General features: G+C 37.4%; 1 long non-coding RNA gene across 1 annotated transcript; it reads right to left on the bottom strand.

Annotated features, from left to right (window-relative positions):
- Positions 1 to 1,827: 1,827 nt before the first annotated feature.
- Positions 1,828 to 12,942, bottom strand: LOC145681708 (uncharacterized). The gene is made up of 3 exons (XR_014130862.1): positions 12,730 to 12,942; positions 6,221 to 6,359; positions 1,828 to 2,090 (listed from the first exon to the last, which is right to left on the bottom strand). It is a non-coding gene; the product is annotated as an uncharacterized LOC145681708 (long non-coding RNA).
- Positions 12,943 to 13,371: the final 429 nt, after the last annotated feature.

Here is a 13,371-nt window from a genome sequence, read left to right as displayed (position 1 = left end):
ACTTTTCAAATCTTAGTTTGGAGCAGTGAAACTGTCCAAAGAAATGTATTTACCTGCAGGGTGTCCTATAAGTTTGGGCTTCCTGCTAATTCGTTGGAAAGCTACTGCAAAGTCAAGTGTTGAAAAGTGACAAACGTTAATTTTAAAATTATGGGCACAAAGCAGGGGCGGATCCAGGACGGACTTCTGGGGGGGGCGGTCGGCGGTAATACTGCTACTTTTAAGAGCTCCAAACTTGTTATGGATGGGTTTATTTATATATAAAATAAGAAAGTTTCCTCTTGTGGGGGGGGGGGCGATCGCCCCGATCGCCCCCCTCTGGATCCGCCCCTGGCACAAAGGAGGTTAACCATATATTAAACTATTTTCGTTTCCATACAGAGTAAATCAATATGTGATATATTACTGTAAGAATTTATCATATGGTTTGCAGTTAGTTAGTTGCAGCACCTCAATAATAATGCAAAATGCACAGCCTTATACAATCCTATATTCAAACTCAAACAAGATTTACGTACAATCATTTATTAAGCTGTTATCATCCATTGCTTGTACGATATAAAGATTATTTTACCTCATTCTTTTCCTTAATAGTATCTTCTACTAAAGTGCAGTTGTTACCACAAGAGGCCTGAATAGAATTTTCCAGAAATAACTTCTCTGTACATTTTAATTAACAGGTATTTTTTTTTAAATGTCGCAATAATTAAAAGTGTGGTGTCAGCCGGAAACGCATTCGCTTACAATATTATTCCTACTCAGTACTCGCCATTAAAAATGAAACACCAAGAAGGAGACTGGGTAGATGCGCCAAAGTTCCCAGGCCGATACCTAATAGTAAGTGCAGAATACTCTTAAACGTTCGCTGTATTCGCTGTGTGACAACGTGGTGACAGCGGAGGCGTTGTGCAGCCATCGACTAAACATATTTATTCTTCCCTGCTATAGACATTCTGCAAATTTGGACTTTCCTGGATGCATCCTTCTTAGTGCAACATTTTAAGGAAAGAGCAATTTAACAGTCTCATACATTGCTTAAAGAAAGAGCAATGATTCTCAGAATTACTCGGAAGATATATATACACAATAATTTAAAACGGTTATTTCAAACTTTGCAATTCAAAGCACGAAAAGAACTATAGATAAAGGAACACTGATTTTAGCCAAATAGTAATTAGTAAACTCAATCACACTCAGTACCATTAGTTGCTTGGTGTTATCCGTAAGTCAGAGATCACGGTATCTCATTTCGTGTAGATTTTTGCATTTGTTTAACGCTAAAAATGTATTTTATCGCTAATTGAACCCAGTACCATATATATACCAACAGGACGTACCTTAGTCACAAGGTGACATGAGTGAAACACTAAACTATTCGATTGACACCTGCGGCCTTGTCAACACTAGAGAAAGTTACAAAGTGATTAAGTAAATACGGAACATAGTTCATAGAAAGTATAGCGATGTATGAAGTCTCCGTTTCATACGACTTGGATAAAGGATACATCTGAAATAGCAACAAAGAAATATATAATGATTTCTCTGGATAATTTGGATTAGTCCAGAATTCGAACACACACACGCTGGTAAGTCCAACATTTTTTTTTTAACTTCGTTCTTCGGATTCCCAATAAAGTTGACTACTGAAAAGCTGAGTTATAGATTCTGTATTAAAACAACACCTTCGCTAGACATGTTCAGTATACACATTGTCTTACATACAGAACAATACATTAGTTATTAATGCATGTCTGAAATAATAGTGCTTCGTATAGAATTTTACTTCATCCAATCGCAATAGCACAAAGATAAAAAATATTGCTAGGGATAATGTTCTTATTACAGAGAAAAATAATTAAAATGACTTAACATTAACAATAATTTTCTTTAAACAGAGATAATATTTTATTATAATTTATGGAAGAAAGAAATAATTTGTAGTACAGTATCTTTATTAGGGTTATATATTCGTACAAAATAATGTAAGTACAACTGAGTCTGTCTTCAGAAAGGGCGTACTTTTAGCCACAACCTACACTGCTTCTTTTGACTGTCTTTCAAGCAGAATTCTGGTTTGATGCACGAAATACCTGCAACAAAAATCAGAAAATATTTAAAATGTTATATTCAGTGTGCTTAATTTGGTTGTACTTAACAATACAAAGTATCTTAACATTTTTGAGATTAAATGGACAAAATATGTTCGGTCAGGTATGGACTTTTGGGTTGCACGTAGAAAAACTATGAAGTGTTTATTGATGCTGAACAACAACTCAAAATGTATTACCATTCAAAAGTAAGTGGGTACCTCAATGGTGTTCGGGCTACCATGGGGTACCTAATGTCTGTATTTTTTAGATATATGAAAATATATGTCTCTAAAATGTAAGGAACTGACATCTGTTTACCGAAAACCTCAACTCGGTAAGCCTTATGGATATCGAGATATGGGAAAATAAAGAGCGACACTACAGAACTGTGGAGTTTGCGTACTAGATGGTGCAGTTTCGGAAACGTAATTACGAGGGCTTACAACAACCTCAAAAGTAGTTTCAATTAAATACACTACACACACGCCCTGATGGGGGTTTTCGGGTACCATGATATTCCCAGAACTCTCATTTCTAAATATTCTAAAATATGTCTTAATAACGTTTTAAAGAACGTTAGAGGTGTGTGTTTACCGAAACCGCAAGTCGGTACGCCTAACAGTTACCGAAATATGGTGAAATAAAAAGCGACACCATAGGTACGTGGAGCTTGCATATTAGACAGTACAATTTAGAAAATTAATTAAAATATGACTATCAAGATATTGTCAAATAAAGGGAGGATCCATATAGTTATGGGGTTTTCGTGTTAGGTGGTAAAATTTCCGAAACCGGTCATGTAAAGTTAATAAGCATCAGTAGCAATTTCATCTTAAAATAATTAGGTATTTCCATGGAGTTTAAGAACATCATGGGGTCTACCAAGATTAAATTTTAAAAGTTTTGTAAAATATATTTTGACATTTGTAAAGAGTATTAGAAATATGTATTTACCTAAAAGTTCCAGCTAGTACATCTAGCAGCTAGAGAGACACCATACAATAAAAGCGTATTAGATCTTGAAATTTCAGAAAACAATTATTGATCCTAACAAAAGTTAAATAAGATGGTACTTATATGGGTTAAGTGAGAACCTCAGACTCGTCAGTACAATTTCGATCGAAAGATTAATTCAGCTCTAAATTTTCTTTGGACAATTCCAAGCGTTCATCGGGCTCTGAAATAAAGTGAACATTTTTTGTCAATATCTAATATAGCAAGCGAGATATAAGGAATTATGTATTTTATGACGTCGTAAAAATAGAGACCCACATGGATTTGTACTTTTGAGTATTTGCTGTAAGAAGAAGAAATTTCAGAAAACAACCGTATATACCTTAATAGACAATTAAATGGGCGGGGGCACAGTGGCTTAGTGGTAGAGTGCTTACCTCTGGTGTATTGGGTTCTTGGTTCGATCCACGGCCAAGTCAGTTTGTAGTGGACATCGTATTCGTGGGTTTTCTCGGGGTACTCTCCTCCCACCTTTGCATTCCATCAATTCTGTCAACAACATTCACTTGCTTTAATCATAATCTCCCTGAGACTAAAATGCATAATCGTGGGTCGCTACACTGAAATATTTCCTTTTATTTAATTTTAAAATTAAATAGGGAGTTAAGTATGATCGTATCTCTACGGGTTAAGTGAATACTCCAATAGTTTCTGCAAAAAAAAAAAAAGATTAGTTAAACACCCTACCACTAAGTTACTGTGTCCCCGCCCATTGAATTGTCTATTAAGGTATATACAGTAGTTTTCTGATTTTTTTTTTCTTATAGGAAAGACCCAAAAGTACAAATATATAAAGATCTCTATTTTTACGCCATAAAATATATAATTCCTTTTATCTTGGTTACTATCTTAGATATTGACAGCGAATTTTCATTCTTTTGTACAGCTCGATGAACCATTGGAATTGCCTGAAGAAAACCTAGGACTGAACTAATCTTTCGATCGAAATTGTACTGAGGTACTGATTTAACCCATAGAAGTACCATCTTATTTAATTTTGTTGCGACCAATAATTGTTTCCGAAATTTCAAGCTTTTATTTCACAGTGTTTCTCCAGATGTTAGATGTACTAGCTGGAAGTTTTGGGTAAATACATATTTCAAATACTGTTTACAAATGTCAGATTATATTTTCAAAAGCTTTTAAAATTTAATTTTGGTAGACTCCATGATGTTCTAACACCCCATGAAGATATCTAATTACTTTAAGATGAAATTGCTACTGGTGTTTATTAACTTTCCATGACCGATTTCGGAAATTTTAGCATCTAACACGAAAACCCCTTAACTGTGTTGGTCCTCCCTTTATTTGACAACATCTTGATAGCCGTTAGTCATATTTTAATTCAATTTCCGAATTGTAGCGTCAAGTATGCCAGCCCCACATACCTATAGTTTATTCCCCCCCCTAAAAAAATCAGTTCTTTACATTTTAGAGACATGTATTTCCATATATCTAAAATGCAGAAATTAGGTACCGCATTGGAACCCCATTGGAGTACTCACTTACTTTTGCATAGCAAGGTAAAAACGCCAGTGGTTCTCACTTTAAGTTTGAAAACATACTATTTTGTCTCTTCTCTGAGCATCGTGAATCTGTCGGAGCTGTACCATAGTTGGAAAGACTCACTGATCCTTCCTATAGTGACCATGTAGTCAGAATTCAAAAAGGAGTAGCCCTTGAAGGAAAAACAATATTTTAAAATCCTTGCACCAGTACTCGTCACCTTAAAATCAAAATGTTCCAGTAGTAGTCAGGATTTTCTACCAGTGTTCATCACTCAAATAACTTGACAATTTATTCAAAAACGCACTGTGTATCAGTTTAGGGTTGAGAATACAATATAAAGTAGTAAGCTTAATAACTTTGCATTACTTTTAGCACTCAAGAAAGAAAATAGAAACGTTTTTACATACTTTTTAAAGCAATTTCAGAAAGAAAAATGTTAACTGAATTCAAAAGTTAACTGTATATCACTTCCACGTTAAGAGTACAATATTAAATACTATGTTTAATAACTATACGTCACTTTAAACTCTCGAGAATGAACATAAACAATTGTACATACATTTTAAAAACAATCTGAGAAACAAAATAAGTTAACTGAATTCAAAATTTAATTATACATCACCTTAAGCTTAAGAATACACTATAAAATGCTGAGATTAATAAAAAATGAAATCTTTAAGTTTAACGTCACACGGTTATGCCGGTTAGGATAAGGAGATGGTGATAATGAGAAATGAGTGAAATGGTGGAATGAACAAAGTGGGAGGAAACGGGAGAACCCCGAGAAAACCCACGAGCAAGGTGTTTGTCCACCACAAAGTCCACACGGCGCGAGTTGGGATCGAACCAGGGACCCCAAGCACCGGAGGTGAACGCTCTACCACTGAGCCACCGCCCCCCCTGAGATTAATAACAATGCATTACTGAAGAATGAAAACAAAAATGTTTTAGCTACCTATATTGTATTTACATGTTATTTCTCATTAACATTTTTTTTTTGATAACTCATGATCAAGTCTAGGGATGCGCAAGAGAAAAGATTTGAGGTTGTCTCCTCTCGAAAAGGTGCCGCGAAAGTTGTCTCGTCTCGAAAACTGGATCCGTTTCTATTGGAAAAGCTCTATCTTGTCTCGAATTTCGTAACAAAAATTGTCTCGTCTTGTCTCGTGCGCATCCCTAATCAGGTCCATAGCCAAAAACTTCATTTCGGAGGGTGCTCGATAGGGCTTTGGGATATCCGAATTTAGATATAGATAATCGATGTCGACAAACTATCGAAACTTGTTCGAAATATCGAAAAATACAGCAATATCGAAATATAAACAATATCAAAAATTGAAAATATAGAAATATGAAAGAGATCAAAAATATGGATATATCGAACAAAAATGGATATATGATCTTGGAATACGATTTGGTGGAATAATGAGGGAGAAAAATAATCATTGATTAAATATTAAATTGAAAAGAAATAAGAGCCTGACGCTCAAATACTTATCTATCCGGCACCCATCTTGATCCCCATAAAATATCATGAAGTGCTTCATTGATTCTAAACCCAATAATAGTAATTTAACAATAAACACAATATATTATTTACTACGCACCTTGAAATGTAGAAATTAATGATTGTAATCCCCAGCTTTCCAATAGACCTTTGATTTCTCCAAATGAAGATTCGGATATCTTGTTTCTTCTCAAGCAATAATGGGTTACAATAATCAGTTGCAGTCCAAAGCCAAGTCACTAAGTTAAGCATAAAAATAAAAGAATTCATTAGTTAGATGCATACAAAATCCTACGCATGTAAATCCGAATCTACTTGTATTAAATTGTAAATTTAAACAAACTAAATTATACTACAGTTATAGTGACATCAAACATACATTAAATAAGGTATACAGGGTGTCTCAAAAGTCCCCTGACATAGGGTAACTCTGTTATTATCAGAGTTACAACAGAATGTAGGAGGGAAAAGCATATCCAATTATGATGTTTTCAATTTTTAAATTTTTAAAATCGGATGACCCGTTTGCGCTGTACACTCTCTATGCGCCCAATGTGAAATGAAAATGCAACGTTGCCATTTACCTGGACCCACAACAGAAGTGAGTGAAGTTACTGTCTTTTACGCTAACATGTCGATGGCCAGCCCCCGTTTCAAACAGTAACTTCATTCACTTATGTCGTGGGTCCAGGTAAATGACAACGTTGCATTTTCATTTAAAATTGGGTGCATAAAGAGTATACAGCACATTCATCTTGTCCGATTTTTTAAAAAAGTGTTCACTTTAGATTGAAAACGTCATATTTCGAAATGTTTTTCCTCTTACATTTTGTCGTAACTCTGATAATAACAGAGTTACCCTATGTCAGGGAACGTTTGAGACATCCTGTATACATCATAAGAGGTTCCTTTCTTAATTCTACACGGATGTGGTTTCATTGAATGTGAGGTGGGTGATACACATTAGGCCTTTTGGGAGTACGTCACACGGACGACCGTAATTTTGTGTTCAAAATTTTTATGAACTGGTGGGATATGTGATACATATGGCCACGGGCTAGAATTTTCTCAGTATGTCAAATATGCAATCAGATTTCATGCAGCTTAATTTGGTGAAAAGCTATTGTCAATTGAACGTTACATTTACCTCTTTCTTGCAGATGTTGAACCATGCCGTTAGCACGTGAGGAATGGATCGAAATAATCAAACTGTGGGGCGGGAGGAGTATATGTGCAGTGGTTGCCGATTGCAAAGTCATCCACAATGTGACTCTGTGTCACATGTTTCAGTGTCACAGTAATTAACTAAATTTGAGAAGACGGGCACATTCGTAAACATACATCGTAGCGGTTCAAACTCGCGGGACCTTGTTCCTTCCCCATTTTGAACCGGTACATGAAAATGCCATTTACTCCATGTTTGCCTGCGCCGATTTTGAAAATTCCTTCACTAATCGATTTCTCCCGTTGAGTACTACAAGAACCAGTTAAAATCTCGCGGGCCCTTTATTCTTCCCCATTTTGAACCGGTACATGAAAGTGCGATTTTTTTTCATGCTTGCCTGCGCCGATTTTGAAAATTCCTTCACTAGTCGATTTCTCTCGACGAGTACTACAAGAATCAGTTAAAATCTCGCGGTCCTTTTTTCTTCCCATTTTGAACCGGTACCTGAAAATGCGATTTTCTTCATGTTTGCCTGTGCCGATTTTGAAAATTCTTTCAGTAATCTATTTCTGTCTTCGAGTACTACAAGAATCAGTTAAAATCTCGCGGGCCCTTTTTTCTTCCCCATTTTGAACCGGTACATGAAAATGCGATTTTCTTCATGCTTGCCTGCGCCGATTTTGAACATTCCTTCACTAATCGATTTCTCTCGTCGAGTACTACAAGAATCAGTTAAAATCTCGCGGTCCTTTTTTCTTCCCATTTTGAACCGGTACATGAAAATGCAATTTTCTTCATGCTTGCCTGCGCCGATTTTGAAAATTCCTTCACTAGTCGATTTCTCTCGACGAGTACTACAAGAATCAGTTAAAATCTCGCGGGCCCTTTTTTCTTCTCATTTTGAACCGGTACCTGAAAATGCGATTTTCTTCATGTTTGCCTGTGCCGATTTTGAAAATTCTTTCAGTAATCTATTTCTGTCGTCGAGTACTACAAGAATCAGTTAAAATCTCGCGGGCCCTTTTTTCTTCCCCATTTTGAACCGGTACATGAAAGTGGGATTTTTTTTCATGCTTGCCTGCGCCGATTTTGAACATTCATTCACTAATCGATTTCTCTCGTCGAGTACTACAAGAATCAGTTAAAATCTCGCGCTCCTTTTTTCTTCTCATTTTGAACCGGTACCTGAAAATGCGATTTTCTTCATGTTTGCCTGTGCCGATTTTGAAAATTCTTTCAGTAATCTATTTCTGTCGTCGAGTACTACAAGAATCAGTTAAAATCTCGCGGGCCCTTTTACTTCCCCAAGCCAATATTTTTTTTTTGTATATTTTGAATGTATTCAAGTATGGAACAAAAGTATTATATAATTCCCTTAGTAGGCTTCTCAACTTAATATTTTTCAACTTAAATTTTATTTATTTTAATTATTTATTTTCTTGTGACTCAATATTTAATTGCAATCGTTCATTGGGGAGAAGGGTGGCCATTCTCAAATATATAAATATAGTATTCTTAAAATTTATGTGTTCTCGTACTATTAGTTTCTTCCACTAGACCTGGAAATTGCAAAATTAATACCTGGAAAACCTGCAAAATTCAGGGAAATTGAGTTCCATATTTATTTATGAACACTGCTATTTACAATTTTTTTTTTTCGAATAGGGAGAACTGTACGAAAGGGTGGTTTGAGAATAGTATAACAGTAGGTTTCTGGGAGTGTTGTTCGAAATGAAATCTTTAAGTTTTACGTCCCACTATTATGCTGGCTAGGCTCAGGATGACGGGGTGTTGTTCGGTGGGGGTCAATGTTGCCAATTTTGGGTAAAGTCGCTAAATAAGGGGAATTCGACCTCAACGATAGCGCAGGGTGACCATAAACTTTTCAGTTAAAAACGGGACAGGTTCTTGCAACACTAGACTTTTAGATCTACCTTTGTTCTTATGAGTGCCTTGATATCAGAGTTCCCCCTCTCTCTCTTCGTTACAGAGCGGGTACTTATGAAAAAGGAAAGACACGTTGAAGTTTGTTTAACACACAACCAACTGCTAAAACCTCTGCTGCCTTTCGAGCAGTACTGCGAACTATAGAGTATTTTTAATATAGGGATTTTCAGTTCAATTTTTGCCGCTTTGTTATTATTAATACTTTTAAAAGGAGTAAAGGTACTGGGTTTGTTATTTACTTCTTTCATTTACATAAAACGGGACGAATACTACTTTTTTCCATCTACTGACGGGACGGCCGCGACACGCCCCTAAAACGGGACTGTCCCGGTCAAAACGGGACGTATGGTCGCCCTACAATAACGACAAAAAAAAAATCCGATTGGAGACTTTTTTGGGTGATTTTTAAATAACGATTTACCTACTTACACATTTAGCGACTTTTTGCTGCAAACAAAATGTTCATCTGTAGAGAAGCATTATTAGTTCAAAACAGTTTTTACGTTATTTTTTTCTGTTTGTTTGTTTTAATCAGCGCAAGTGATGAAGAGTTTGGAAATACAGCGTACTCACTACTCCACAATCCTGCATTGTTATGTTACCCTTGCCCTCTAACGAAGAATAACTACAAACTTGATGTCCTTTAGTTCGCAGAGTTTCCGTTGAGAGACACACGTAATACATCATTACCGATAGCAACAAGATTAGCTATAGATGCGTGAAAAAAGGCGAAGAAGGTGTTTGTTATATTTGTCCTCTGGGGTCTTTTAATTATTCTGCACTTTTTCTTTTACAAAAAATTGCTTAACGTAAGTACTGTAGTGTTAATTATTTCGGAACTATTTTGACCACAACATGAACAAAAGTACCCGAAACAACATGAAATGATCCCTGAATTAAAGGATTGGTTGCGCCCTGTTTACAAAGATGTGAATAGAACCAGCGGCGCAAATCTGTCTTCAACATTGGGGGGGGGAGGGTAAGACCGTTACCATACTTTTTTGGCGATGTCCAAAATACTTATGAAGTTGAAAAACAATGTTGTGGAGGATCAGAGTTGTCTTTAGCGTTAGGAGGCTGCAGATTTGAGGCTTATTCTGGGGGACATCTCACGTTCCTTTGTAGCAATCGGACAAAAATCATCAAATTTCTCCCAAAAAACACATTTCAAATCGGATTATTTGGGAGAAGTCCCCCTCAGTTCCAAGATTGGAGGGGACATGTATCCGTCATCCCCCCCCCCCGGGATTTGCGCCAGTGAGTAGAACATATTGTTTAGTTTACATCTACAACTTTTACAATGCTTATAGACAATGAATTTCTCGATTATTTCTTATAGCGACTTTTCACCCAAAATTGGAGTCGTCACCTCTCGTTTCGCAAACTTATTGCCAACATTTTAGAAACTGGTTGCGGGGAGAGCTACAATGGATGATTCAAGTTATTTCGTCGCTTCCGCTGTGAACCTAAGTACAAGATTCCAAAAGTCACATTTTTTTGGTTCCAAACAATATGTCTGCTGGGTGAAAGCATAGGCTGGAATGTGTTGCCTTTCCTACCTTAACTTTAATCCCATAGTAGCTCCTTTCCCAAAGTTAAAAAAATGCAATTCTTCCTTTCTTAATAGTACTTATGACCCAAAGTATTACGTAAGCATTGTATGTTACTTATGTAGCTCACAGAGCCGCAGCTATGGGCAAGCAAGCAAAGCACGTGTCCCGGGCGCGTGGTTGGAGGGGCGCCTAAAAGAGAGGTTATATATTAGTACTTTTCCTGGCGGTATTTAATACTTTTCATCAGAGTGCGAAATCATGAAATCAAAGTGAGAGGAAAAAATGAAATGAAATCTTTGAGTTTTACGTCCCACGGTTATGCCGGTTAGGCTAAAGGAGACGGTGATTATGAGAAATGAATGAAATGGTGGAATGAAGTAAGTGGGAGGAAATGGGAGAACCCCGAGAAAACCCACGCACACGGTGTTTGTCCACCACAAGGTTCACTTGGCGGGGCTAGGATCGAATCCGTGACCCCAAGCACCAGAGGTGAACGTTCTACCACTGAGCCACCGCGGCCCTAAAAGTGAGAGGAGACTGGAGGAGTGAAGAGAGAGAGAGAGAGAGACAGAGAGAGAGAGAGAGAGAAGAAAACGCTCGCACTTTTACACTTCAAAGTAAATTAAGTCATTTATTTTTTCTGTCCCCCTCCTCCCCTAAGTTCTACTGTCAAAGTAAATAGCTAAAAACACTCCCAGGCCAGAAGCGCATCTACGTTGGAAATTTGATCGAGATCGGTCGGTCGGTGCAAGAGATTAAGAAAAAATGAAATGAAACCTTTGAGTTTTACGTCCCACAGTTATGCCAGTTAGGCTAAGGGAGACCCTGATGATGAGCAATGAATTAAATGGTGGAATGAAGTAAGTGGGAGGAAATGGGAGAACCCCGAGAAAACCCACGCACACGGTGTTTGTCCACCACAAGGTTCACTTGGCGGGGCTAGGATCGAATCCGGGACCCCAAGCACCAGAGGTGAACGCTCTACCACTGAGCCACCGCGGCCCTAAAAGTGAGATGAGACTGGAGGAGTGAAGAGAGAGAGAGAGAGACAGAGAGAGAGAGAGAGAGAGAGAGAGAGAGAGAGAGAGAGAGAGAAGAAAACGCTCGCACTTTTACACTTCAAAGTAAATTAAGTCATTTATTTTTTCTGTCCCCCTCCTCCCCCTCCCCTAAGTTCTACTGTCAAAGTAAATAGCTAAAAACACTCCCAGGCCAGAAGCGCATCTACGTTGGAAATTTGATCGAGATCTGTCGGTCGGTGCAAGAGATTAAGAAAAAATGAAATGAAACCTTTGAGTTTTACGTCCCACAGTTATGCCAGTTAGGCTAAGGGAGACGCTGATGATGAGCAATGAATTAAATGGTGGAATGAAGTAAGTGGGAGGAAATGGGAGAACCCCGAGAAAACCCACGCACACGGTGTTTGTCCACCACAAGGTTCACTTGGCGGGGCTAGGATCGAATCCGGGACCCCAAGCACCAGAGGTGAACGCTCTACCACTGAGCCACCACGGCCCCCGGCCGGGAATCGAACCCGGGTGTCCCACGCCAAAGGCGTGTTCATTGACCACTTAGCCACGAAAGAGCTCATCTGTGAGGCAGTGTAAACCCCCCAAAAAAGAAAGAAAATAAACGCACACTGGATGTTTGCGCAACTGAGGATCAAAACATTCTCAATGGAGTATGAGAAATAGTAAACGTCAATCAATGTGTGCTTTTGCTTATTCATTACTTCGTTAATACTTAATTCCTTCTAGAAATAGTGAAACAATACTATGAAGAAACACTAATTAAACTAATAACAATTACGTTGTATTTCTTACCATACCGTTTTTACCACCCATAGAATTTCAATCTAGCACTATACTGCATTATCACGCCGTAACGAAAGCTGAAATTCAAAGACATGGCACTCGTTAACTGTTGAAGCTGTGTTGTAGCTACCTGTATATCACGCGGCCTTCGTTGGTACTCCTCAACATAAATACGTCACAGCCCAAAGCCAGGAAACATCACAAACAGAAGACAGGGGCACAAGCAGTGCCTGACACTTCACGAACTCAAACCCACCAAGACTCAACTCAACATGACCTTCAATTACGTTCTAGAAACCAAACCAGTGCTAAGGCACAAACTCACCAACTTCCTATATGAAAACACAAGAAAAAAATCTAACGTTTTGGTTCCAAAGTGATGACATAACAATAATACTAAAAAGGTTTTAATTTTCAGTAACCCAAACATTAATTAACTAGGGAACATAACAAAGCAAAAATAAATAAATAAAAATAAATTAAATTAAAAAATAAAAACCTGACAAGTAAGCTCTCTCTGACTACTTTTTTTTTAAATTTCAGTGAGGCTGTAAAATATGTCAATATCTTCGTTATATATATATATATATATATATATATATATATATATATATATATATATATCATTGTAAACAAGTTCTTTAAACAAAAGAAAGCTCTGAGAGCGCTTACCTCTGACGCGGTAGGTCCCTGGTTCGATTCCTGCTCCCGACAAATAGGCTTTTGGTGAACACTGTAGTTGTGGTTATTCTTAAGACTTTCCAGTTTCCTT

Source organism: Thermobia domestica, chromosome 3 (assembly GCF_964235325.1).
Source record: "Thermobia domestica chromosome 3, izTheDome1.hap1.1, whole genome shotgun sequence".
Taxonomy (NCBI): domain Eukaryota; kingdom Metazoa; phylum Arthropoda; class Insecta; order Zygentoma; family Lepismatidae; genus Thermobia; species Thermobia domestica.
The sequence above is the reverse complement of the archived record's forward strand: the minus strand, read 5'-3'. Positions and strand labels throughout refer to the sequence as shown.